This window comes from Lepidochelys olivacea (assembly GCF_965140295.1).
Source record: "Lepidochelys olivacea isolate rLepOli2 genome assembly, chromosome: 5".
Lineage (NCBI taxonomy): Eukaryota > Metazoa > Chordata > Testudines > Cheloniidae > Lepidochelys > Lepidochelys olivacea.
Genome location: NC_140415.1, coordinates 127135836 through 127162683, shown reverse-complemented (window position 1 = coordinate 127162683; position 26848 = coordinate 127135836). Strand labels below are relative to the sequence as shown.

Sequence of the window (26848 nt, the reverse complement as noted above, 5' to 3'; positions counted from 1 at the left end):
CTTTACAGGAGTTCTGACCTGCATTCCTTCTCTGGTCCCAGCAAAAGCATCACACAGACAGAGCAAACCCTTTGTTTTTCCCCCCTCCAGCTTTGAAAGTATCTTGTCTCCTCATTGGTCATTTTGGTCAGGTGCCAGCTAGGTTATCTTAGCTTCTTAACCCTTTACAGGTGAAAGGGTTTTTCCTCTGGCCAGGAGGGATTTAAAGGTGTTTACCCTTCCCTTTATATTTATGACAGACCCAAACATCTATTATTTTTCTAGCTCTACAGCTGCCTGAGAGATATGGGTGAAGGATCTTGATTAAATCTGTCACCATGCCTTCTCATGGACTCAGGTGGGTCAAAAGGCAGTCTTGATTAGTGGTCAGAGTTCACACAAAGGGTCTAATTGCCTGGAGAGCCAATCCCAGGGGAAGGTACAGCGAAGAGGCTGGAAGGGTCAGGTGGGGTGAAGTAGCAACTAGCTGGCAATGGCTTGTTTCTCAGACAATACCAGAAAGGAAGCAGGAAGTTTATATATAGTCACCAGCCAATCAGGATCAAGACCATGTGGCCAATCAGGAAGCAGGTCCTGGGACTCTAGAAGTTGGCCCACCCAAGTCTGTGCATTCCCAGGTAACCGAATGCATTCATGTGGCATGGTGGCTAAAGCTGCTTCCTTTAAAACCCCTCTAGGCATGGATTCAAGACCAGGGTCCCCTACCACCCACTTATTTTCCTTTTAAAAACGTTGCTCCTGGCAACATATTGCTTTGCACCCCCACCCAATTCAAAGGCTGTTGGTAATAGATTTAGAATCCGTGTCATGACACATGCAGTGCTAACTACACAGCAATAAATGTCTTTTCCAGGAACACCGCAGAGAACGTGGGCAATGAACCAATACTAACAAGTGAGCTCAGTACTCAGAATATAACCTGGTAAGACTCTAAAATGACATTATTATATGTTTCTAATAAGCGACACACATAGTTCAGCCTAGCAGCAGCTTATAGAAAAGAGCCAGTGTAAATGGCTACACGAGGAGAAATAAACAATTTGGGCCTGAGGCAACTCGTGTTGTTGTCACACCCGTGCAAAATGGGTGGGAAAAGGCTACCAGCTCAAAATGGCAGCATTGCCCTGGGGTGAATGGCAGGGCAATCAAGAATCACACCCCTGAGCCAGGTTCTCTCGGCGGTATTTCTCTGGACGCCAGGTTCTCTCGGCGGTATCTCTCTGGACGCCAGGTTCTCTCGCTGGTATCTCTCTGGATGCCATTACCATGGTATCTGAGAACTCGCAGGCAGCTTGCACAGACGTGACTGACAGGGACTCAGTGAACAACCTCTGCCGCCGTTCTGTCTCTCCCCAGATGGCAGGGAACTTGGCCAGCAGGCTGAGGTATTTGTAGACCTCCTGGCCAGCCCTCACCTGTTTCCCCAAATGCCCCCCAATCCACACTCCATTGTCACACAGAGATAACATGCCCCACCCCCCACCCCCGGCAGAGCTCTACTGTGGGTGCTCTGGGTGCATGGAACCCTCCTGCTCCCGCTCTCTGCAGCCGGCACAGTGCAGAAGTCCCTGACTTCAGGCGCCGCAGCAGCAACCTTATGAAGAGATGGGGACCTGATTTGACTGCAGGGGTTTGCCCCTATGAAGTGCTGAGTGCCCTTCACTCCCTCTGGGTACAGAGTGCTCAGGACTCTGCAGGATTGAGCCCTGTCCATATTCCTGGTTATGACAGCGCCTGGTGTGGAGAGTGAAGACCACAGGCAAATATGAACAAGGGGCCAGATTCTACATATGCGCACAGCACCTGCTGGAGGACAGGACACACTCCACTGCACACCTGCCTATGCCCATGGTAGCTCTACTGAAGCCAATGGAATTACTCTGAGGCTCCATCTGTGTCAATGAGAGCAGAATCCAGCCCAACATGAAGGGTGGGAGGGATAGCTCAGTGGTTTGAGCATTGGCCTGCTAAACCCAGGGTTGTGAGTTCAATCCCTGAGGGGGCCATTTAGGATCAAGGCAAAAATTGGGGATTGGTCCTGCTTTGAGCAGGGGGTTGGACTAGATGACCTTCTGAGGTCCCTTCCAACCCTGGTATTCTATGATTCTATTCTATGGTGTGTCTGAGGGCAGAATTTGACTTCAGACAGTAGGAAAACAACAGGTAAAGGATTATCAAGATCCATTCAGCAGGTGAAACAAGTGGAAGGAGAGTTATTGTTACAGTAAAAGGCCACGGAGACATGCCCATTTTTAGTAGTAACACCTGGCTCTTATCTAGCGCTTTTCAGTAGTGGATGGCAAAGCACTTTTCAGAGGAGGTCAGTGTCATTATCCACATTTTGCAGATGGGGAAACTGAAGCATGGGGCAGTGATGTGGCTTGCCCCAGGTCAACCAGTAGGCTAGTGACAGAACTGGGAACAGAACCCAGGTCCCTGAGTCTCAGGCCACTGCTCCAGACTCTAGGCAACACTGCTACTCATTTCAATGAGAGTCTTAATATAATCTCCAGGCAGCTCTCTGTCCTCCTGTCTCTGAGTGCATATTCAGATAAACATATGTGCAAACATTTGGAAGAATGCAGCTTGTTATTCAGACCCAAAGTCAAGGAAAATAACATATTGCCTTATTATGTTTCCATTTACTTAAGCACTAATCCAGATTCTGGCCTACAAAAAATTCAGTTAAAATAATCAGTTTCTGCATATATATATATATATATATATATATATATATATATAGACTTTTTTTTAAAGGATTTAAACCCATATTAAAAATAATATACAAATCGCAAATAAATAGCTCAGAATTTTAACTCAACAGCATCCAAACCAATTGTTTTCAAATTTCCTAACTAGAAATGTACTCCAGCTTGGCTAAAACCTCACCAGCTACATTTTAATTTGGGAGCACTTTTTGATGATAGAGGTATAAAATGGCTCTTTTGAAAATGCAAAGTAAAGCGAGTGGTGTGACACTGCCATATAAATACTGCCATAAAAATGACTGAAGACTACAGATCTGTCCTCCTCAGCATTCAAATATATGATCGAAACTGAAGTCCTACTGTACAGGGGAGTATTAAGAAACACAGTCAATGAATAATTTATGCTTATCTTTCTTCTCCATGTTTTTCTTATTTCTCTCCTCCCAAATGAGCCTTACAATATCCTATTATATGTCCTCCGTCCATTTATTTGTACTGTGGCTCCTGCTTACCCTTTCATACTTATTTCTTGGGTGCATTACATTTCAGTCGTGCTCCTTGCAGTGCTGGGTTGGCCGGTGGTGTCTTCTAAAAATGGACTTGCCCCTAAATTCCAGAGATGAGCACCAGTGAAATTTTGTTGGAGGAGGGGCAAGAAGGCATTTCAGAATCTGAACCCAGCTCCAAATGTGGGCCCCTCTCCAGGGTCTTCCTTCACCTGGCTTCTCCCTCTTGGAGCTAGATTGTGCGTATCAGGCGCTGCCCTGAGTGGAGGGTGTGAAGAGATGAACCTGGTGGCAGGGGGTTTCAAGAGTAGCTTCAGAGAGGCTCATGGAAAAGCAGATCTGGTCAAACAGATTTTTTTCCCTTCATGGGATTTTTTAAAATTCATTTTTCCTTTCACAATGTTCTGTGGAAATCTTTCAGTTTTTCAAAGAAAAAACCAAACCAAACCCCAGTCCCTCGAATGTTTCTGCTTTTCCTTATCTCTCTCTGTGTCCTCTCTTTTCCTCCCTTCCCATGGTGGCCATATGGAAACAGGAAAAAAGAGAGAGACAGAAAGGGGAAAAACCAGAAAGCAAAACATTTGAGAGAAAGGGGAAAAACCAGAAAGCAAAACATTTTGAGTATTTGAAACCCAGAAACCAATTGGGAGGATGGGGGGTGGGGGTAATTGAAAAAAAAAGAAGTTTTGAAAGGAACAAAAGTAGTCATGGAAAATTCTCATAAAAAAGGCCTTTGTTTGTTTTCAATGACATATTTTCAATCCCTTCAACTGGAGCGGTGAGATGGGCATCTCCCTCTGCAGCTGGCCTTCTCGTCACCCATTCCATTCAGAAGTCCCTGCTCTGGTGGCGGCCTTCCTCAATAACTCTGTCCTCTTCCCAACCCCACATGCATAACTGTGGATGCCAGCCATTTGGATGGATTCCCCCTTGGACACACTCCCAATGCTACAGCCCTTAGAAAGATGGTGTAGTCAATAAAGTAGCTCTTAAGCTATACATATAGCCAAAAGGGCCTGATTCTGATCTCACTTACACCAGTGTAAATCAGGGATAACTCCACTGAAGTCTCCAGTATCAAGTAGATACAAGATGCAAATCAGGCCCCATGGACTTTAAAAACACCTGCACCTGTACTTAGATAGCAATTGACAATAGTTTTAAGGAGGCTTAGAGATAGACACTGTTCCATCAAAAGTCAGTTGCCATTTATCGATCTACAATAGAGTCTAATTGCCCCGTTGGGAACTGGGAGCATCTAGTAAACTGTGGGTCTGACTGTTCTCCGACTCTCATACTTATAGTTATAGAAATAATTGATGCAACTCCATTGACTCCAATGGAACAGCTCCTGAGTTTACGCTGACCTAGGCTAGATCAATATCAGGCTCACAACATTTTGGTAATTTGACCCGTTTTGGGTCAAGCTATGCTCCTTTTTTGGAGATCTGCTACAAACCCAGATAACTAGTGCACCTAAAGAGGTGCACGGTTTGGTAGGCGTCAGAATTCTGGCAGATTGTCAAGTGAAGCCCGATGTCAGATATGCGCTCACTGAACTTACATGTACAATACAACTCAGGTTACAGACACGTCGCAGTTCTAATAGCAGAGTTCTGTCTTTGAAGCGGTATTGTCTCATCTTGTTGAACTTATGCCCTGGTTTTCACAGAGTGGATTGCATTGAGTTCAGATCTGATTGAGCACCTTGAGGGCAAAACCCAGAAACTAAATAACTGGACTTTTCAGTTTCTTACCGCATGACAAAGCCCAGGGGAGTTCGATGTGGAGTGACCTCTTCTAAAGATCACATGCCAAAAGGTTATTTTCCTCTCTGTTATTTGTATTAAAAAAAAAAACTTTTGTATTTTTTGCCAAGGTGGCGAAAAACATTTGTTTTTTCACCTGCTTCCTGGGACCGATGTCTTCAGTTACATCCCCTGACTGTGGAAGGTTAAACAGCAGTGTCTTGCTTTTCATATACATCAGAGACCAGCCAACAACATTGAGAGGAACAAGCCATTTTGCTTTGCAACTGGATTTTTATATACATTTAATGCATACTGTCTGTTTTACAAAAAAAACTTGCTTTTAAACCTGTGGCGTTGGGAAGCCAGGGTGAGTTATGACCTACCTTCAATTATAAAAATTCTGTTTCCATGGTATCCTAACTCAGTGGAATAAATGATCATTCTTTACTCTAACTTTGGGCTAAACTGTTACTTTGTAACCTGCTCTGAGCAGGGGGCAGCGTGGAACTACACTGCTCTAGGAGCAGAGCAGAGGGATTGGTGATTCTCCTCTAAGAGTCAGCATTTTCCCCTTGGCTCCCTCTGCGATATGGGGGAAACCCGTTGCCTCTGGTCTCTGCTAGCAGCAGATTACCAGCTCAGCTGTGCTGCCTGGAGCTTTGAGGGTCCCCGCCCACTCCTAACCAACCAGTGCAATAGGGGGCCTGGCAGTTCCATAGAGACTGCGGGCCCTGCTGGGTGGGTAGTCTGCACAGGGGAGGCAGAGGTACCTTGCCGCACCCCTTACTTATCTGCATGGATGTGCAGGGCAAGGTATAGTGTTGTCCTTCATTATATTTTTTGACCTTCATCTTAACTAGCCATAAAAGGCCCACAAGACATGTATTTCCAGTCTATGTATGTGCTCTTACCTTTCCCTTGCAGGTTTAGTCAGTGTAATTTACCAGTCACAGGTTAACATCCTTTTGTGGTAAGGAACCCACAGACCCCTTCTCTCCTGCATACGGGCCTTTCAGAATCACAGCTTCTCCCCTCGGGACTGGGAGAAGGGGGAGCCATAGTTTTGCCTCACTCCACCTGTGCGTCTTTCACACATACATTTTTTCTCGTGCACAAAGCACAGGGTATGTGTGTGGACAGTAACTGTGTGCGCAGACTGAGCCACTGGGCGCAGAGTGACCCATTTGGCCCTCAGAAATGCACTTGGCACCCCCAAACTTTATATTCACATTTCCCCACCCCAAGGCTGCGGGCAGCAGCTTTAGGGGTGCTGAAATTCAGTCTCTACCATAAACAGCACAGCCTCCCCTTTTAACTAAACTCTCCCCCACCAGTTTGTCTGTAGCCATCAATTATCTCTTTTCTTATACTGCAGTTATAAACCCTGTGGGACACGGATGTCTTTTTGTTCTCTGTTAGTACAGCGCCTTGAGCAGAGGGGTCCTGGTCCACGATGGGAGCTGCTCGGCACTATAGTGGTACAAATAAACAATCATAAACTGCTTTAGGTTCCTGCTCTAATATCACCTTATAGCAGCCATTCCTTTCAAAGGCAATGTCATGACTGCGTGCTCAGTGCTATGGTCAGTGTATTACGGTTATTATGGACAGGAAGACTGGTTCAGCTGAAATAAGATCGCTCTGCCCTAAAATTCTGGCCATATTTAGAATCAAATGTGATTAGAAGCCTTGGGTAAGCCAAAAACATTTGTATCTAGGGACAAATATTTGAGCAATGTCTAGACTGGCATTTACAAAGCTGTTAGTTAACTGGCAGTTGCTTCACTTGAGTTCCAAAAGCGCCACAAATTCTAGTTTAGACATGTCCTAAGCTCTTGTCTTCACTAATGAAAAAGATGTGTTCTTAACTCATGTTAGCTAACTCTAGATAAAATCCGAGTGAAGACAAGGCAGATTTTAGTTTTCATGTTTGCAGGTGCCAGGCTCCCCTTTAGGGTCTGTCTTCTTTGCAGAATTAACCTGAGTGATCTGCCCCTGGGTCTGAGCACTTGGATAGGCTGAGCAAAGGTGTGAACAGTCACACTACAGAGCCAGTCCTGAATTAGGGTGTCCTCACTGGGTATGTCTACACAGCAAAGGAACCCCTGCAGCTGTTCTGTGCCAGCCGACTCTGGCTCAGGGGCTTGGGCTGTGGGGCTGTTTCATTGCTGTGTAGACATCTGGGTTTGGGCTGCAGTCCAAACTCTGGGACTCTCCCATCTCGCAGGGTCCTAGAGCCTAGGCCTCAGCTTGAGCCCAGACGTCTGCACAGCGGTGGAACAGCCCTGCAGTATGAGCCCGAGTCGGCTAGCATGGGCTAGCTGTGGGTGTCTAGTTGCTGAGTAGACAGACCCAATGGTGCTGTTCTCCCCTGTGTGTGTTGGTAGGACTTCTGGGGACATATGCCATGTTTCTCAGCACTGCATTAATCTGAGTTGCTCTGTGATTCTTTCCCAATGAATAGTGGGAAAATTTGGCTGTCCTTCTCAGTAAACGGGGGAATTATGGGAAGATGTTGGAGGACTGTCAGCACTCCAGTGGTTTAGCCTGCATTCACGTTGCAGGGGGCGTGGGTTACCAGCCTGAGCATAAGCATAAACCCCAGATGGACCAGCTAGCCCAGGCTGAAAGCACCACACACCCGTGTGAGGTGGTTTTGTGTGTGGTCGGAAAGCGGGCAGGGTAACGCTTTGATAAAAGTCTGAGTTAATGGTGCAATGAAGACATATCCTTTGTCTTTAAGGCCACCTAGTGCTTCATCTTTGCTGGGATTTTCCCTCAAGTTAGCTAACTTGTGTTAGAAACGCCCCTTTTCCCCCATTGGAAACAAGGCCTTAGGCCAGATTTTCAAAAGCGTTCAGCATGTTCGGTGCTGAGCTCTTGAAAATCTGGCTCCAGTCATGGGTGCTGAGCAGCTGAGTGGGGTCTGAGTGACTGTGGGTAGGATCCAGCACTCACTGCTTTTTGGGTGATCATGTGAAAGGGTTTGGATTTTGCCCTAGTCGGGCTCCTTTGCTGGCTGATGGTGCTTGTGGATTTAGGAAATCAGCCAAGCCACCTCTGTCCCTGATGTCCCAGGCACAGGGGAGGGAGCACTGACATTACAAATCACCACTTGGTGACAATGAACACAATAAAGCAGAGCGGATTCAGCAACTGAGAGTTTATAGTCAACATTTCCCAGCACGTCTGAACCCTGGGAATGTTCAGATGCCCAGTCAGAAAGAAAAGGTGTTGTGGGAGGAGCACAATCTAAATTTTGAGATCCTTTCAAAGGCTTACAGAATTCAGGTGAGTCTCCTTAAGGATGCTGAGAATTTTTGGAGGCGCAGGAGAAGCTACTCACGCCGGTTGATCAGAACCTACAGGGACTATGCAGAGCCAGTGATTAGCACAGAAGTGTACATTCGCTCATTTTATGTCTGTAGGCATATTTTCATGGTTTTACTTAGACTACATAGGTGATCCAATATTGTTTTATATGCCACATAATCCGATTAGAGATGCTCCGTTCTGCATTCATTACTACTTTATGGTGTGAAAGAGAATATTTATTCAAATGTCAAACTTAAAAAAATAAAGGCTCACATAAGAAACAACAGTTAATCACTCTGATTATGTTTAAGAATACAGCATCTCTAAATGGCACCATAAAACACATGTCACTTGTTAAAAATGTTGAGAGTTGAAATTGATGAAACATCTGTTCAAATGGCAGCATGTGCTGAAGATAATTTCAATACCAGCATGATCATAAGAAAAGTAAGTGGAGAAAATATACTGCTGAATCCTGGTCCTGATAAGGACATAACAAAAGGGTTAGAGTCTGTGCAGGCCAGTCTAGAAACGTATGTCATCCTTGGTTCACCAGCCATGCTCACAACTAATCTATAGAAATATGGAGATTCCAAAAGCTTAAGTGAATTTCTTGTAATGTAGTTGTGTAACCCACAAACCTTCTGGGTGTGGTGTTCTGTCCCACTGAGTGGCACTGAGACCACTTAGAGAGAGAGATAAAATGAGTCTGCTCTACAGCCTTGGCTTCCAGCCAGCTGACTTTTAGCTCATGCGGTAGAGGCTCATGCACTAAGCTCTAGAGGTCCCCAGTTCAATCCTGCCCGCTGTCGGTGTTGCAGTCCTGGGCCACACTATATGACTTGTTTTGAAGCCCTGGTTGAGGTTAACAATGCACCAAATGAAAGTAACCTGTTCACTAGACAATGATCACTGTCTATGGGGAGTGGTTGTTGAGTGTTGCAGCAGGGAGCTTAGTAAACGCTGGCGCTTCCTGGTTAGGGGGTTCTCTAGTTGCTGCTTAAAGCATAGCTCTGTGTGTCCTTGTGCTACATGGAGTCAGCAGTGAGTGGATCCCTCTCTCAAAAGAAGAGTAAAGGAAAGACGAGAGACCTCCAGGCTGCCACTGTGCTGAGTGAGTGGGGAAAGTGGGAAATCAGGAAGGAGACCGGTGAAAGGGGCTGCGAGGAGGAGGCAGAGTCCTGTCTCAGCACAGCAATGGAGCCCACAGCACCAGTGGATCAATTAGACAAAGTTTGATTTTGGCAACTTAGGCAGCTTTATCTGTAGCTTTGCGCAATTCCAGGTGGCTTCTAGTTTTAACAGAGAAAGCCCCAGGATAACAGGCAAATGCCCTGATATTAGCCACGTGTGATGCTGTTGATGACATCCTGTGTGTCCTACCCCTCACAGATGAGGGGTTCAGAAAGAATACTTCAAAACGAAAGAGGCTTTTGATACCTGTTTCATAGGAAGAGAGAATATTATGTATGAAAGGGCCAAATTTAATAGGAGGTGCCAGGAAAAAGGGAAACAGCTGCTACTCTTATCAGGGCAGTTCATAGTCTTGCTGAACATTGCAAATATGGAATGTTTGATGAAGAATTAATAAGAGACAGGATAGCTGCTGGTCTAAGAGACACCAATTTATTAGCACAATTTCAGTTAGATCCAGATCTCACACTAGCAAAAGCTATGGCAAAAGTGAGAATGCAAGAAACCATAAAGAAATAGCAGAGTGACTTACGCACTAGCAGCACAGGGGATCTGGCAATACGGACACAGGAAAGAGAAAAGACACAAAGTTGGCGAGATCAAAGCAGACTTTAAGAAGACCTCTGCAAAACTCAACGGACCTGTATAAAGTACTCCTGGCATGTTGGTCAACACGGCTTGCATCTGGACTAGCTCCAGCAGAATGTCTGGTGGGAAGATAACTAAGGAAGCCTTTACCTGTGGCACCAATGCAACTTAACCCTACATGCCCCAACTTGAAGGAATTTTGAAACTGGGATGCTGAAGTAAAAAAGTTTGACAACAATAAAACTTCAGTGTTTGCACAGAACAAAACCACTCCCTGAACTGCGACCAGGGGACAAAGCCTGGCTCAAACACTCCCAGACTTTTGGAACTGTTTTGAACTTGACAGAAACTCCCAAATCCTACCTAATGGAGACTCCACAAGGCCTCCAGAGGAATAAAGTTCATTTTCAATATTTCCCAGAAAGAGAGGCCCCCCCGGTTCCCATGCACACACTCTACAGAAGTGAGCATGTGGTCGGGAAGACTGATCAGACCCCCTCAAAGACTTGATCTTTAGAATGCTGCTCAGGACTACTGAAATGCAGTTGATAAGGGGACATAGTAGTGTAAAGCATTTTAAGGACTCTGAAGTTTGTTTTGAACTGTTGTGTGTAGACACTTTGGTTTATAATTTAAATTTTTTATTATAAAGAAAGGGAGATGTGAACTGATTTTAGAGTTCCTGGTCCTCCACAGTTACCAGAGAGGACCAGGATGTGTTGCAGCGGGGAGATTAATACGTGTAGGAAGCTCCTGGTCAGGGAGCTCCCTAGTTGCTGCTTAAAGCATGACTCTTTGTGCTTATGTCCTCACGTTACAGTCTGCATGGGGACATCTTCTGGGAGCAGTGATTCCAACTTACTTAAAGCTTCATTCCACTTATGACTGTAGTAACACACTATACTGGACTCATTAAACTTTTCCTCCTTCTCCACAGAAGAAGTGACCTTGAAATCCCTCCCGCACCCCCCGACAATTAACTATGGGATAACAATGCTCTCTCATCCAATATTCGAGAGAAAAGGTGAGACACACTTTGTAGAAAGAGGACTATCGTTAACAACAAACTATGTTACTCTAAAATGGATTTGCAAGGCAAATTGTGCCATCACAATACATTACAAAGAACGTGTGTTCTTGAGAATCAAGTAGGGTAAATAGTATTCAGTGAATCCAAAATGTGATGAATTTAGCATTATTTTGGGCTCATGAATCATTCTCTAAGCTCTTCTGCTTTGTGAATGTATTCGGTACTCCTAAGTATTGGCCAAAGAGTTCAGCACATAATTTTCAGGCTGGTGAACTTTCAGCGTGCAGACTGTTTATTTTCATTATTGGCTGTTCCTGGTGTGTGATTGACCACATGGGATATTTTCTGTTCCCTGATTAAAATGCAGATTAGTGAATGATGAATAACACATTTCCAGTACAAATTCATGAAGCTTCTGGGGCATGATTGTGTCTGATCCAAAACCCACTGAAGTTCATGGGAGTCTTTCCGTTGACTTCCTTAGGCATTGGATCAGGCCCTCTGTGCCACAAATGTGACTTGTACTGTGTGCTCTTAGGCAGCAATCATGTTTTTATCTGTGCTCTGTACAGAGATGGGCTCACTTTAATAATTATGAATGTGGTATGTAACCTCTTACGTAAATCAGCCTCTGTACCAGATGACTGGAGGGTAGCTAATGTCATGCCCATTTTTTTTTAAAGGCTCCGGAGGTGATCCTGGCAATTATAGGCTGGTAAGATTAACTTCACTACTCGGCAAAATGGTTGAAACTATAGTAAAGGACAAAATAATCAGACACGAAGATAAACACGATTTGCAAGGGAAGAGTCGACAAGGCTTTTGTAAAAGGAAATCATGCCTCACAAATCTTTTAGAATTCCTCGAGGGAGTCAACAAGCATGTGAACAAGGGTGATCAGAAAGCCTTTGACAAGGTCCCACAACAAAGGCTTTTAAGCAAAGTAAGCAGTCGTGGGATAAAAGCAAAGGTCCTCTCATGGATCAGTAACTGGTTAAAAGACAGGATAAAGGGTAATAATAAATGGTCAGTTTTCACAATGAAGAGAGGTAAATAGTGGGGTCTCCCAAGGATCTGTACTGGAACCTGATTGGAAAAGGGGCTGAACAGTGAGGTGGCAAAATCTGCAGATGATACAAAATTACTCAAGATAGTTAAGTTCAAAACAGACTACAAAGAGTTACAAAGAGATCTCACTAAACTGAGTGTCTGGGCAACAAAATGGCAGATGAAATTAAACGTTGATAGGTTCAAAGTAATGCACATATTCCCAACTATACATAAAAATGATAGGATTTAAATTAGCTGTTATTACTCAAAAAAGATCTTAGAGTCATCGTGAATCGTTCTCTGCAAACATCTGCTCAATGTGCAGTGGCAGGCAAAAAAGCTAACAGAATGTGAGGAACCCTTAGGAAAGGTAGAGATATTAAAACAGAAAATAGCATCATGCCACTATATAAATCCATGGTATGCCCACACCTTGACTACTGTGTGCAGTTCTGGTTGTCCCATCTCAGAAAAGATATATTACAATTGGAAAAGGTACAGAGAAGGGCAACAAAAATGATTAGCAGCATGGAACAGCTTCCACCTGAGGACTTGGAAAAGAGATGACCAAGATGGGTTATGATAGAGGTCTATAAATCACAAATGGTGTGGAGAAAGCTAATAGTGAAGTGTTATTTACCCCTTCACATAACACAAGAACCAGGAGTCACCCAATGAAATTAACAGGTAGCAGGGTTACAATAAACAGAAGGAAGTACTTCTTGACAAAACACACAGTCAACCATGGAACTCGTTACCAGGGAATATTGTGATGGCCAGAAGTATAACTGGGTTCAAAAAGAATTAGCTAAGTTCATGGAAGATAGCCACTGATGGACCTATTAGCCAAGATAGTCAGTGGTGTGTCCCTAAACCTCCAATTGCCAGAAGCTGGGACTGGACAATAGGGGATGGATCAGTCTAAATTCCCCTGTCCTGTTCGCTCCCTCTGAAGCATCTAACTCCATAATGAATTCCCTTGTTTGACATCACTCACTCTAGCACACAAGCTGAGTATCACTTGGGAGGCTGGTGGGCTGTCTGCACTGTCTTAGGCACCCTGTGTGTCACACATCAGCTGCAGAGAGCATATCACAAGTCTCGGCAAGTGCATTTGCAAAGCAAGCTTTGGTCATAGAAAACTGCCATTTTGTGCCTGCCTGAAGTCAATCATTCATTGTTCATGTCAAGGAAACAGAGCGCATCACAGCAAAGATCCTGTGATGGGCCAAATTTCTTCAAACAAAGGAAAAAATATAGCTGCTCTGTTCAGAAGGGGATGTACTACATGCCACTCTGAAAGTTTTCACAGAAAGCTGCTTTTGAGTTATCTGAGCACATGAACCCCCCCAGACAAACCGTATTTGAAAAATATCAGGTGAAGAATGCCTTTAGTCACATTTGGATAAGAGCTGAACAGATCTGTATTATATTAAAAAAATCTATTTATCTGCTAAGGAACCACAATCAATTTCAGCCCCTTCCCCTCTTTTTTAAAAACATGTGTTGGAAAAAACCTGGGTTTAGAAATAAAAATGACCTCTCACCCTGCAGCACCATAGCATCGTTACCATGAAAATATCACTGAAGTCAATGGAGCTATTCACCAGCTGAGGATCTAGCCCAATGAGATTCTCTTTCATTACAGAAATCACTAGTGATTTCCAGCAGAATATGGTCCTGATCCTGATCTGGGCCTCCATAATATACCTCTAACTTCAATGTAGCAATTAACACAATGATTGCAGAATTAGGAGAACAGCTTTCTCTGTTATTAATAAGTGTTGAGTGCCAAATGCCATTCATACTAGTCTGTAAATTAAATCCAAAGGCTGACGTAAGTAAAGCTGCGTGGATATTACAAAACAAGTTTTAAAATCAATATTCTAATCCAGATTTAAACACAGTCACTTTGATTCTATTTATAGCCCTTTTGAATTCACTTTCCACAAATAATCTAGCTGACAATTTTACTGTCGGGATCATTCAAGGAAATGGTGAATTTTAAGGAAATGATGGTGACTATTTGGGGAAAGAGAAGATTGAATTTGTAAATGTGAATATTTGCACTGGAGTCCTGAGCTTTAGAGTTATGCTCATCCACTCAGGGGAAAAACATTGCATGGGACCTAAATAGCCAATCAAAACTAACCAACAGAGTTTGAATTCCAAATGCCCCCAGTGAACCCCTCTCAGATGACTTACAGACTAAAGAACTATTCACAAAATTAGTCAGTGAATAATCAGCAATTAGGAGAAAACTGGAAGGTGTTTGCTGACAATTTGCAAACAGAAAAAGGGATGAAATTCCTTGACTAGATTATCCCCTGCAAATGATTAATCTAGGCCCCCATTCAAGAAAGCATTTAAGCACATGCTTAAATCCATTCCTATTCCTCAAAGCCTTTCAGCACATGCTTAATTTTAAGCATGTGCTTAAGTTCCACTGGAAAGCATGTGCCTAAAATAAACATGCTTTGCTGAATAGGGACGGACTGCTGAATCAATATGTATTCTGTAACTACCTTTACTGTTGTCCTAAAGCTATTACATGGAGTTTATAGAGCATGAGGCTCAGAGAATTTTGCTGATATCAGAGCTGATAGAAAAAATGGTATCACTAGGTATTTCAGATGCTATTGCCAGAGGACATAAAAACATGCTATTAACTCAAATAATCAACCTTGTATTTCCTGAAGCCGGTTTGTCTTAGAGCAGACATGTCTGGAAGCAGAGGAAGAGGGGCAAGGAAATCATGAGACCTGATGATAATGTTGAATCAACCATAACAGTATAACTAATTTGACTTGTATGTTCATTCCTTTCCTAATTTGCAGATATTTAATGCAGCATTAGGACCCAGCCTACACTGGGTTTGGAAACATTCTCGCTGTCACAGTGCTGGTCAGGGTTTCATCCAGAGGAAGATATGCCATTTCTTTTGTTTCCTTAGTAAAGATGCTCCTGCAGAAATGCCTAGTACTTGTGCATGCGTTTGCCAACTCTTCAGAGTGGCTGCATTACATTAGATGGGAAAGGCAAATGAAAAAGTGTCTGAAATGGAGAATGTTTCTGCTTGAAATTAGCTTTAATTTTAATTAATTCGGTATCTTGGGCCAAATTCAGCTGCAGTGTAAGAATGCAAAACTCCAGTGAGGTCACAAGGAGTGAATTTGGTCCATTGTGTCATCAGTGAAAACTAATGCATGTCTGTCAGTTGCTTAACACAAACTAAAATGACTGCTGTACACCTCTCCTCAGCTGAGAAAACTACTGGCAACTGTGAGAAACAGTGTTCTGGGGAGACAGAAATTTATAAGTTGCCTGCCCCTTGTCTCCTGATTATGGCTGAATGTGGTTGTGAATGTTAGATCATTTCTACATCAAGGTGCTTTCTCAAGGTGCTGGGTATGTTTCTAATTGCAGAGATGTCTGGGTACTGTAGAAGGTTAATGAATTTATCACTCCCTGCGGAGTCGCGAGTGCAAGGAGGAGTCTGAGAATTTTTTTTTTCAGTGGCTTAAAAATTCACTGCTATTGACAGCAACTCATCCTTAGAGGCTACATCTTTTGTTGGCATTTTAACCCCATCACCTTCTCCCCAAAAAGTCACCAGACACAAATTCCAACAAATTTTGTTGCTCAGCTGAAATGGAGAGCTAAAATGCCTTCCTGTTTGTATTCATCAAAAGGTTTGAGTCTTTTTCTGTTCTGCCTTTAGAGGAAGTTTGATCTCAGTGGAAATCTTGGTAAACCCAGAGACTGATTGCTAATGAATTGTAGGAGCTCGTGTGAGCCCATTGTTAGCAGAGCTGACCTTTGGGCCTTGTGGAGGAGACTCTCAGCTTTCATTAAAAAAACAACAACACTCTGATCCTACAAAAACTTAGAGCCTGATCCAAAGCCTACTGAAGTCAATAGAAATCTTTTCACTGACCTCAATAGGCTTTCGATCTGACCCTTCAGTTCAAGTCTCTCACACCTGAATTCTCAATGAAGGGAATGGGAGGGCTTCTAGGATAAACATTGGATCCCTTTCGTATTCACAGCCTGGGACCCTGCATAGCTAGATTCACCCGTGAAAGAGAGGAATTTCAAATCGAGTTAAAGAACAGTGACCATGGGGGTAGGTGGAGAATCTCCGAATATGGAAGGGCCAGAACAAGCTGCAACAAGGTTCTCTGGAAAACCAAATGCAAAGTGACTCTGTGCAATTAGATGATATCCCCTTCACTTGTGAAGGATGCTTTAAGTGACTTAGTACCTGACCCCACATGTCATCACAGAGGGCCAGGGCCTCAACTGGTGTAATCAGAGTCACTTCATTGAAGTCAGTGGATTGAGGCCAAGTCACACCAGCTGAGGACAAGGCCCAATATGAACAAAGAAAGCTAAAGATACAAACACCACTGACAATGGGCCTGACCCAGCACCCTTTGGGGTTAGTGAAAGGACTCCCACTGGCTTCAATGGATCTGAATCAGCCCCAGGGTAGGAATCCTCTTCCTTCGATCATTCTCCATAAGAACGGCCATACTGGGTCAGACCAAAAGTCCATCTAGCCCAGTATCCTATCTTCCGACAGTGGCCAATGCCAGGTGCCCCAGAGGGAATGAATAGGACAGGGCAATTATCAAGTGATCCATCCCCTCTTGCCCATTCTCAGCTTTTGGCAAACAGAGGACAGGGACACCATCCCTGCCCATCCTGGCTAATAGCCATTGATGGACCTGTCCTCCATGAATTTATCTAGTTCTTTTTTGAACCCTGTTATAGTCTTGGCCTTCACAACATCCTCTGGCAAAGAGTTCCACAGGTTGACTGTGCATTGTGTGAAGAAATACCTCCTTTTGTTTTAAACCTGCTGTCTGTTAATTTCATTTGGTGACCTTTAGTTTTTGTGTTATGAAGGAGTAAATAACACTTCCTTATTTACTTTCTCCACACCAGTCATGATTATATAGACCTCTATCATATCTCTCCTTAGTTGTCTCTTTTCCAAGCTGAAAAGTCCCAATCTTATTAATCTCTCCTCATTCGTCAGCCATTCCATACCCCTAATAATTTTTGTTGCCCTTTTCTGAACCTTTTCCAATTCCAATACATATTTTTTCATATGGGGTGACCACATCTGCATGCAGTATTCAAGCTGTAGGCATTACCTGGATTTATATAGAGGCAATATGATATTTTCTGTCTTATTATCTATCCCTTTCTTAATGATTCCCAACATTCTGTTCGCTTTTTTGACTGCTGCTGCACATTGAGTGGATGTTTTCAGAGAACTGTCCACAATGACTCCAACATCTCTTCCTTGAGTGGTAACAGCTAATTTAGACCCCATCATTTTATATGTATAGTTGGGATTATGTTTTCCAATGTGCATTACTTTGCATTTATCAACATTGAATTTCATCTGCCATTTTGTTGCTCAGTCACCCAGTTTTGAGAGATCCTTTTAAGATACCCCTACCAGAGAGCTCCTCTGTCTCTGTTTACAAAGCCACCTCTCTCTAGAGCTCACAGACACTTCTATTTCCCTGTATCTCTGTTGTTACGGAAGCAAGGGCCGTAGCACTGCTGATATGGAACTACAACAGCATATGGGTGTTTGGGGCTTCTGTTGGGGTTTTCAGTCCCCATGCTAAACCAGAGCAAGGCATGGAGCAATTCTGGGACAGGGAGACTGCACTGTGACACTGCACCCTATATTCGTCATAGTAATATTATATAATATGATTACGGCATAATTATAATGCATTTTGTACAAGATGGGTCATACAAGGTGTCACTGGAAAAGTTATGATTTGCTGAATATGATCATCCTATTTGTATGCATGTATCATTTTTATCTGAAGTTAGAAATATTGACTATGGATCTGTGTTTCAAATGGGCTTACTCGGAAAACACCCACGCCAGCATTTCAGGTGCAACAGCGAAGAAACCAGACAGTGCTAAACATAGAATCATAGCACTGGAAGGGACCTTGAGAGGTCATCTAGTCCAGTCCCCTGCACTCATCCTATTGAGATCCAGGAAGTGGGCGGGTGGAGGCCAAAGGACCCCCCCTCAGCCTAAGGGGAGGGTCCACAGGACCTGGAAGCCAAGTGATTCTGGGGGACAACTAATGAAATAACAGGGACAGGAGTGAGGTCTCCTGCACTCACGGCAGGACTAAGTATTATGTAGACCATTCCTGACAGGTGTTTAGCCTGCTCTTAAAAATCTCCAATGATGGAGATTCCACAACCTCCCTCGGCAATTTATTCCAGCGCTTAACTACCCTGACAGTTAGGAATTTTTTCCTAATGTCCAACCTAAACTTCCTTTGCTGCAATTTAAGCCCATTGCTTCTTGTCCTATTCTCAGAGGTTAAGAACAATTTTTCTCCCTCCTCCTTGTAACAACCTTTTATGTACTTGAAAACTGTTATCATGTCCCCTCTCAGTCTTCTCTTTTCCAGACTAACAAACCCATTTTTTTCAATCTTCCCTCATAGGTCATGTTTTCTAGACCTTTAATCATTTTTGTTGCTCTTCTCTGGACTTTCTCCAATTTGTCCACATCTTTCCTGAAATGTGGTGCCCAGAACTGGACACAATATTCCAGTTGAGGCCTCATCAGCATGGAGTAGAGCGGAAGTATTACTTCTCATGTCTTGCTTACAACACTCCTGCTACTACATCCCAGAATGATGTTCACTTTTTTTTAACAGTGTTACACTGTTGACTCATATTTAGCTTGTGGTCCTCTATGACCCCCAGATCCCTTTCCACAGTACTCCTTCCTAGGCAGTCATTTCCCATTTTGTATGTGTGCAACTGATTGTTCCTTCCTAAATGAAGTACTTTGCATTTGTCCTTATTGAATTTCATCCTATTTACTTCAGACCAATTCTTCAGTTTGTCCAGATCATTTTGAATTTTAATCCTGTCCTCCAAAGCTCTTGCAACCGCTCCCAGCTTGGTATCATCCACAAATTTTATAAGTGTACTCTCTATACCTTTATCTAAATCATTGATGAAGATATTGAACAGAACTGAACACAGAACTGTTCCCTGCGGGACCCCACTTGTTATGTCCTTCCAGCATGACTGAACCACTGATAACTACTCTCTGGGAATGGTTTTCCAACCAGTTTTGCACCCATCGTATAGTAGCTCTGTAACTGGGTGGGACTCAGTGCCTGCAGGGCCTCCTGTTGGTCTCTCAGGGAATTAGTTGATTTCAAGCCCTTCAGGGCAGGAGTGGATGACCACCCCGCTACAAGCTCCATCTAAGTTGCATTTCCCTAGTTTGTTTATGAAAAGGTCATGTGAGACAGTATCAAAAGCTTTACTAAAGTCAAGATTTACCACATTTACTGCTTCCCCCCTATCCACCGGCTTGTTACCCTGTCAAAGAAAGCAATCAGCTTGGTTTGACACAATTTGTTCTTGACTAATCCGTGCTGACTGTTACTTATCACCTTATTATCTTCTAGATGTTTGCAAATTGATTGCTTAATTATTTGCTCCATTATCTTTCTGGGTAAAGAAGTTAAGCTGATTGGTCTGTAATTCCCCAGGTTGTCCTTATTTCCCTTTTTATAGATGTGCACTGTATTTGCCTTTTTCCAGTCTTCTGGAATATCTCCCATCTTCCATGACTTTTCAAAGATAATTGCTAATGGCTCAGATGTCTCCTCAGTCAGCTCCTTGAGTATTCTAGGATGCATTTCATCAGGCCCTGGTGACTTGAAGACATCTAATTTGTCTAAGTAATTTTTAACTTATTCTTTTCCTATTTTAGCCTCTGATCCTACCTCATTTTCACTGGCATTCACTATGTTAGACGTCCAATCACCACCAACCTTCTTGGTGAAAACTGAAACAAAGAAGTCATTAAGCACCTCTGCCATTTCCACATTTTCTGTTATTATTTCCCCACCTCATTGAGTAATGGGCCTACCCTGTCCTTGGTCTTCCTCTTGCTTCTAATGTATTTGTAGAATGTTTTCTTGTTACCCTTTCTATCTCTAGCTAGTCTGATTTCATTTTGTACCTTGGTCTTTCTAATTTTGTCCCTACATACTTGTGTTATTTGTTTATATTCATCCTTTGTAATTTGACCGAGTTTCCACTTTTTGTAGGACTCTACTTTTTTATTTTTAGATCATTGAAGATCTCCTGGTTAAGCCAGGGTGGTCTCTTGTCATACTTCCTATCTTTCCTATGCAGTGGGATAGTTTACTCTTGTGCTCTTAATAATGTCTCTTTGAAAAACTGCCAACAGTCTTCAATTTGAATGGCTCATCAACAAAGACAATGGGCTGTGGAATAGCTTAGCCTTCCTGTAAATGTTTTGGCCAGCCTGTATGTAATGGCTGCTCTGACTCTGCAAGGGCATGTGACCAGACCACGTGACTCTGAACTCCATTTTGGGTACCTGTATTTTTCCACAAACTGCTCTGGCAACCAAGTTTGAAACAAAGGGTTCCTGCCTTATGGAAAAGCTATATTAGGCCAGGAGTGAGGTTGTTGGTTGTTCTCCACTTCCCCACAACTCAACACCTGAGAGAAGCTCCAAATAAAAGGCCTTGGAATGGGCGTGAGGATCCCAAGCTGCAAAGCAAGCGCAACTTGTGCCTTGACAATCTGCAAGCCTGCTTGTTTCATTAGTCAGGGTGAGAAATTGCTAATTCATATTCAGTCTTTCTAGTATCTTAGGCTTAGTTTGCGGTTTTGTTTATTTAATAGGAAATCTGCTTTGATCTGTTTGTTATCACTTATAATCACTTAAAATCTATCCTTCTGTAGTTAGTAAACTTGTTTTTGCTTTATCAAAACCAGTGTACCTTTGAGTGAAGCATCTGGGGAAAAATCTCAGCTTGGTTAACACAAGTGGATTGTGCATATGCTTCCCACATTGAGGGGAGGGCGAACTTTATGAGCTTACATTGTACAGATCCCTGTGCAGTGCAAGATGGTACAATTTTGGGTTTATACTCCAGCAAGGGTGCAGGGTGGAGGAGCTGGGAAGTTGGCTGTTGTTTCCTGCCTGTCTTTGAGTAAGGCACTCAGGTAGCTCAGTTTGGGTGAGTGGCACCGCCTGCTGTCGTGTTGGGTGACCACAGGGCCTCAAGAGGCCGTGAGTCACCAACAGAGCAGTGCAGGAAAGGCCAGCCCAGCTGTCAGGTTAAAGGGACGCAGCGGTTCCTGCGGCTCCCAAACTGCACCCCAGGGGTGACAAGCCATCACACCCACCTCTCAGCTGCTGCAGGGCATGCGCCAGGCAGAGGGTCGCTTTAAAGGGTAACTGGCAGCCTAGGGGTGGGGGGAAGGAGGTGCCGGCTGCACCAGGGAGTGAGGTCGATGCCTGGAGTTATGGGAAGAGTGACTTTAGCATTGGTAAGGCCACTCTAGAAATGGTGATCTATATTCCCCACCCCCTGTTTTGAGTTGGGAACCCAGGAGAAGCCCTGAGGGAGGGGACACTGACACTGCAAAGACTGTGACTATGCCCCAAACTCAGGAGGCTCAGCCTGGTAGGAAGCCACACCCGGGGGGGGGAGGGGAGGGAGAAGTGTAACTTGGGGTGGCCCAATGAGTTAGGGCCCTCAATGGGGAGCCAGTGGAGTGGGAGAGCCCAGGTCCCTCTTTCCTGTTCCCCCTCCCTGACAGAACCCCAAGCAGGGCTGGCTTTAGGCTGATTCCCCCGATTCCCCCGAAGAGGGCCCTGCGCCGGCACCTAAGAGGGCCCTGTGCCAGCACCTTTTTAAGTTTTACTCACCCGGCGGCGCTCCGGGTCTTCGGCGGCACCTCGGCGGCAGGTCCTTCAGTGCCGCCAAAGACCCGGAGCGAGTGAAGGACCCGCTGCCGAAGTGCCACCGAAGACCCGCAGCGCCAGCGGGTGAGTACAAGCAGGTGTTCCAGTCGGGCCCTGCACTCCCTAAAGCCGGCCCTGGCCCCAAGGGGAGAGGAAGGGACATGAAGGAGGGACAGGCCAGCTGTCTATGCCCTGGCAGGGCCCCTCTAGAATGAGCGGACTGAAGGGAACTGCGCAGCCACTGCCTGACCGCTTGGCCAATCAGCCATCAGACTGACCCGCCACAGGGATGTGTTTGTTGGGCGCTGCATGCATGCAGCGTTCCAGTCTGTGTGATATCTGACGATGCCTGTATTTGATTTAACTGCCCTTGGGATTCATCGCAAGCCTTAAGAACACAGATTTCCTCCAAAAGAGGGGTTTGATTTGTTCTGAGAACAAGCCCAAGTCACTACTGCCTTCCCTCTCATTTTAGCAGAGCGCATAGGGGGCCCGGTGGCTAGAGTGAGAACTGGACCCTTGGCTTCTATTCCTTGCTCTCATGCCTGACCATGGGCAGGTCCTTTAGGGCCAGATTTTGAAGGCATTTAGGTGCTTAATTCCCTTAGGTTCCTAAATAGCGTTAAAAATCTGACTCTTACTCTCTCTCTGCTTCAGTTCCCCATCTGTCCAGTGGGGATGACAGCACTGCCCTATTGTGAGACTGTTGGGTGCCCAGATATCATGCTGGGGGGGGCATCCTGGCTGTCTTTTACCATGAGAAAACAAAGCCATTGCATGTGCCCTGCTACCCAGACTGAGGGAGCTCCTCCCCACTGAGGTGGGGAATCACAGACAGTCAGTCAGTCAGCTGTCAAAGTAGGCAGGCTGGTATTCATGCCACCCACAGAAAGGCCCTAGCAGAACTGGTAAATCCACGTGCCCAGCCTAGGGGCAGGAGGCAGGTACAGTGTGGTCTAGTGGTGACATCCCTTCCACTCCGCTTGCCGACTGGAGTCACTTAATCATGGTGAAGCTCTCTTCCACCCGCATCTCTCCCATTTGGAGGTTTCAATGGGGCACTAGGTTTTGTGGCTGCCGCACCAGAGTGAATTTCCTGGGCTGCAGCCGCATGTGCACCGTGGCTGATTTTATAGGCTTTTTCGCCCCTGACATGGGGCAGGCGTGAGCTTCCAGAGCTCAAAGAGAAAGGTAATGGGAGCTTTTTAGTGTGCTGCAATACCTCCATTAATTTGATTGATACCATCCCGACACTCTGAGCGATCCAAACCAATGTTCGCTTTGCTTTCCTTACTGTCACCTGCACATTGCACAGTGAGTGGCATCGGCCTTGCCTGAGCTACAGCAACATTTCCAGGAGCCGAGATCTTTCCTCTTCTCGGCCTCCTGCTTTTACGCCTTTCCATTGGTTACCGTTCAAAGCTGTTCTGCGTCCCCCCAAGTGGGGCTCACCACATGGTCCTGGGGTGGCCACGATCCGAGTGGAATTGATTGTAAGGATTTCTACACAGACTGGTGTGTCAGCCCTGCTATGGCCCTGAAAACATCAGTCCTGCTTGAAAAGACTCCCGTTTTGGCTATCCTATGTTACTTTCCCTTTCGTCTAATTTTAACAGCCATTTGCAAATTTTGGCACTTAGCTCTGTCACGCCCCACCTGTGACATTACCCTCCTAGTGCAAAATGTTGAAAGCTCTCAGAAAATCTAAGGGTGTCATGATTCCCATTCAATCTCTGTCTTCTACCATGGTAGTGACAGCTTTGAGGATTCCAAAAACACTATGGCTCAACCTACTTTCCCTGAAACGATGTGCTTTATTAATTAAATGCTGCTCTTTTCAAATGTTTGCCTATTTGCACTTTTAACATTCTCTCTGACTGGCTAACTGGACTGTAGTTTTCCGGGTGGGTCCTCGAGGTCATTTAAAAAGAATAATGTAATGCTGGCTGCTTTTAAGTTTGCAAAGATCTCTCCCAAGCCGAGTGAGCTTGCAACAATTGCTCTTTAAGCTGCTCCACTTTCTACTCCCACTTCTTTTAGCACACTTGGAAGTGCATTTGCTATTCATAGCACCTTCTCAATTTTAAACATTAATGAGCTTATGATTAGGGATGGGCAAAAACTGATTCAGATCAAATGACAGCCAGCCCAGAATTGAACTATTTCTGAATTTTGAAAAAGTATGGTTAATTTTTTTTACTGTTCCATTTTCACATTTTACAACAACATTTAAAAGAACAGCCCTTTGGAAGGGGGAAGTACTGGCTCATTAATAGGTCTTTTCCTTCGATTCACTTCCTGCTTTCAGCAGCAGTGAAGAAAAAGGTACAGAAATCCGCTATAAAAACTTTTCTTGGTAATTTCAGAACTGGTTCAAATCAGGAACTCTCCTGAGACAACCTGAGCTCGAAGGATTTCTAGCCTCATCTGCAAACCAAAGACATTCAGATAAGTTTGGACAAACTTGAGATAAATACCCACACTTTGAGATGCTGATCCAAATGGAAATTACACAGTATTGCCAACCTCAAGCATTATAAAATCATAGGCCAGCTCCCCAATTCAAGATATTGGCTTAAAAATCACAAGATTAAAAAAAACAAGAAATGTTGAAAGCATTTATTTGCTTTCTGGATTTTGAGCCTTCAGGGTTCATGTTTTCAAGCATCTTCTCCATAATTGCTTACTTTTGTAAAGAAATGGAAGCTGAGGGTCTTTGTAATTACAAGACCAGAGGAGCTGGGGCTTTGAGAAAAACATGTAGTGTCATAAGTCTCACAATAAAAGTGCAAGAGTTCACAAGTGCCCATCACCCTGTAAAGAAGTCTCTGCTTTCATTTCTTCCTTCTGAAAGATGTCACCACCTTCTTAGTCCTCATTTTATGCTTCTGCAAGTCTAGAGTCACACCTTCACTCCTTCCATGTACACACCTGCATGCCTGTTAGCTTTAATGAAACTTAAGTTCTTATGTATCTCAGGGAGAATTCTCTGCTTAATTTGTAAATACAGATGGAAAAAAAACAATTGTTTTGCAATCTATTTTTGACAATAGCTCAGAATGACCTGGGTTTCCAACAGCCTAGAGAGATTGTGATTAACAATTCAGGTATTGCATTTCCAGATAAGCAAGACTCTCCTCATCCTTATTGTTATAAGGAGCTTAGGCATGTCTCTACCTTACAAATTTCTATGCCTTTTTCTCACTATTTAATAATCACATATTTAGAGCCTTAAAGTTCTCCTTTTCGCAAACAGGAGGTGACTGTGGGGAGGGGAACTTTGCTCACCAGGACCATGAACCAATATATCCGTTGGAGTCAATGGCTTGGATCTCCTTAATGGAGCCAGGTGAGCAAGATGTGCAGAAATGCCCAGCCACTTCACTTGCTTTTCCTGATCCCCATGCTAGGTTTATTTTCAAGTCTGCCTGTTGGGTTTTGCAGTCTGTGCTAGGGTAGAGTTAAAGTGATGGTGATTATTTGAGTGTTCTTGGTAATGTGTTGGGAGGGTGTGACCTTACTCCCAAATTTCCTGGATTTCTAGTATTTTAGGTTTTTTTTAACTCTAACATTGCTGGTAGATAATATACACCCAGCATATTGGTCTGTGCCTGCAGCCCAAGTGTCACCAAGTTTTTGTGTTCGTATATTCCTTTCTTTTCCAAAAGGCCTTGAGGCCCACTGTGGAGAAGTACTGCAGTCCACCTGAATGGGGAGAATTCTCTACAAACCATGTCTGGTATGATAAGAAGCGATCTCTGCACACTAGCTGCCTGGCCATATTACTTGGCTGCATATGATTTGGTGAGGTTAGAGTATTTCCAGGTTAGAAAGAAGTTCTCGTGATGGAGACACATGCAGCCATGAATGTCACTATACTCATTAGAAAGGCGAATTAAAAGGGAAAATAAATATAGCTGAACTTTGAACCCTTATCTTGTGAGCTAATATATTTGTTAGAGCTTTCCCTTCATTTCCAGTTTTGTTGCTGTTCTGCTCACAGCATATGCACTGAAGTTAGACTGTCTCTTGTTTTTTGTCTTTCTGGAAGGTTGCCAGGTAACACTACTTTATATCTTAGAGCCCAGAACACTAACAGACAAGAACCAAAACCAGGTAGAGGCAAAGCAGGCTGCTCCCTAAGGCAGAAAGGCACAACTCACCCCCCATCCTTGCTATAGACTGGCTCTTTGCCGACTGACTGCAGAAGACCAAGATTGTATGCTTCCCTACTGAGTTCCCTAGCTTGCAATCAGGACTAGGAACACTTCTTATAACTTAAACTGATAGCTTGTAATTTTAACACAGTTTTCAATATACCACAGTTGCTTTCAGTTCCTTGATTTTGGAAAGTTAACAATCAAACCAAGTCTCATGCCTCCTGTTTACTTGCTTGTGGCTTAAAACCATTGGCATGGAATGTGATGAGTGTTAGCTTGGCCACAGGACCTGCATCCTGTTCATCTTAGGATGGGAGCTGGGTACCTATCTCCGTACATACCACACTGCTCATTTACCCCAATATCTTCTGCTGCCCTTTGGAGAGATGCTAAAGGGAGCTCAATGGGTAGGCAGTCCTTAGGATGGTGTTAGTGTGCTCCTCATAGATTCCACAACTGGATACTGAAGACATGCGGGGTGGGGAGGCTCTGGCTCCTACTTTCAGAAGTGTCCCAGTGAGGTGGCAGTAGGGGGCCACACCCATCCTCAGGGCTTCTCCACAGGCAGCGTTTCACTGATTTGACTTTGACATTGATTTGAAACCAATGATATATAGATATATGAGCTACATGGATGATATTTTCATCCTCTGGACAGACGACCTAAACTCCCTCATAGATTTCCACCACAACTTCAACAATCACCATCCATCCAACTCTCTCTAGAACATTCCCAAA

The 26848-nt window shown here is 44.2% G+C and overlaps 1 protein-coding gene across 2 annotated transcripts in view; it reads left to right on the top strand.

Annotated features, from left to right (window-relative positions):
* Positions 1 to 26848, top strand: part of LOC311520727 (cysteine-rich protein 1-like) — a 175809-nt gene that overhangs the window by 32558 nt on the left and 116403 nt on the right. The window contains exons 2-3 of one of the 2 annotated variants that reach the window (XR_014711684.1): positions 11000 to 11086; positions 11776 to 11807. The exons of the other annotated variant lie outside the window; for it this stretch is intronic. The gene's annotated coding sequence lies outside the window, so the exon portion shown is untranslated. The remainder of the gene's footprint in view (positions 1 to 10999; positions 11087 to 11775; positions 11808 to 26848) is intronic. 2 annotated transcript variants of the gene reach the window in all.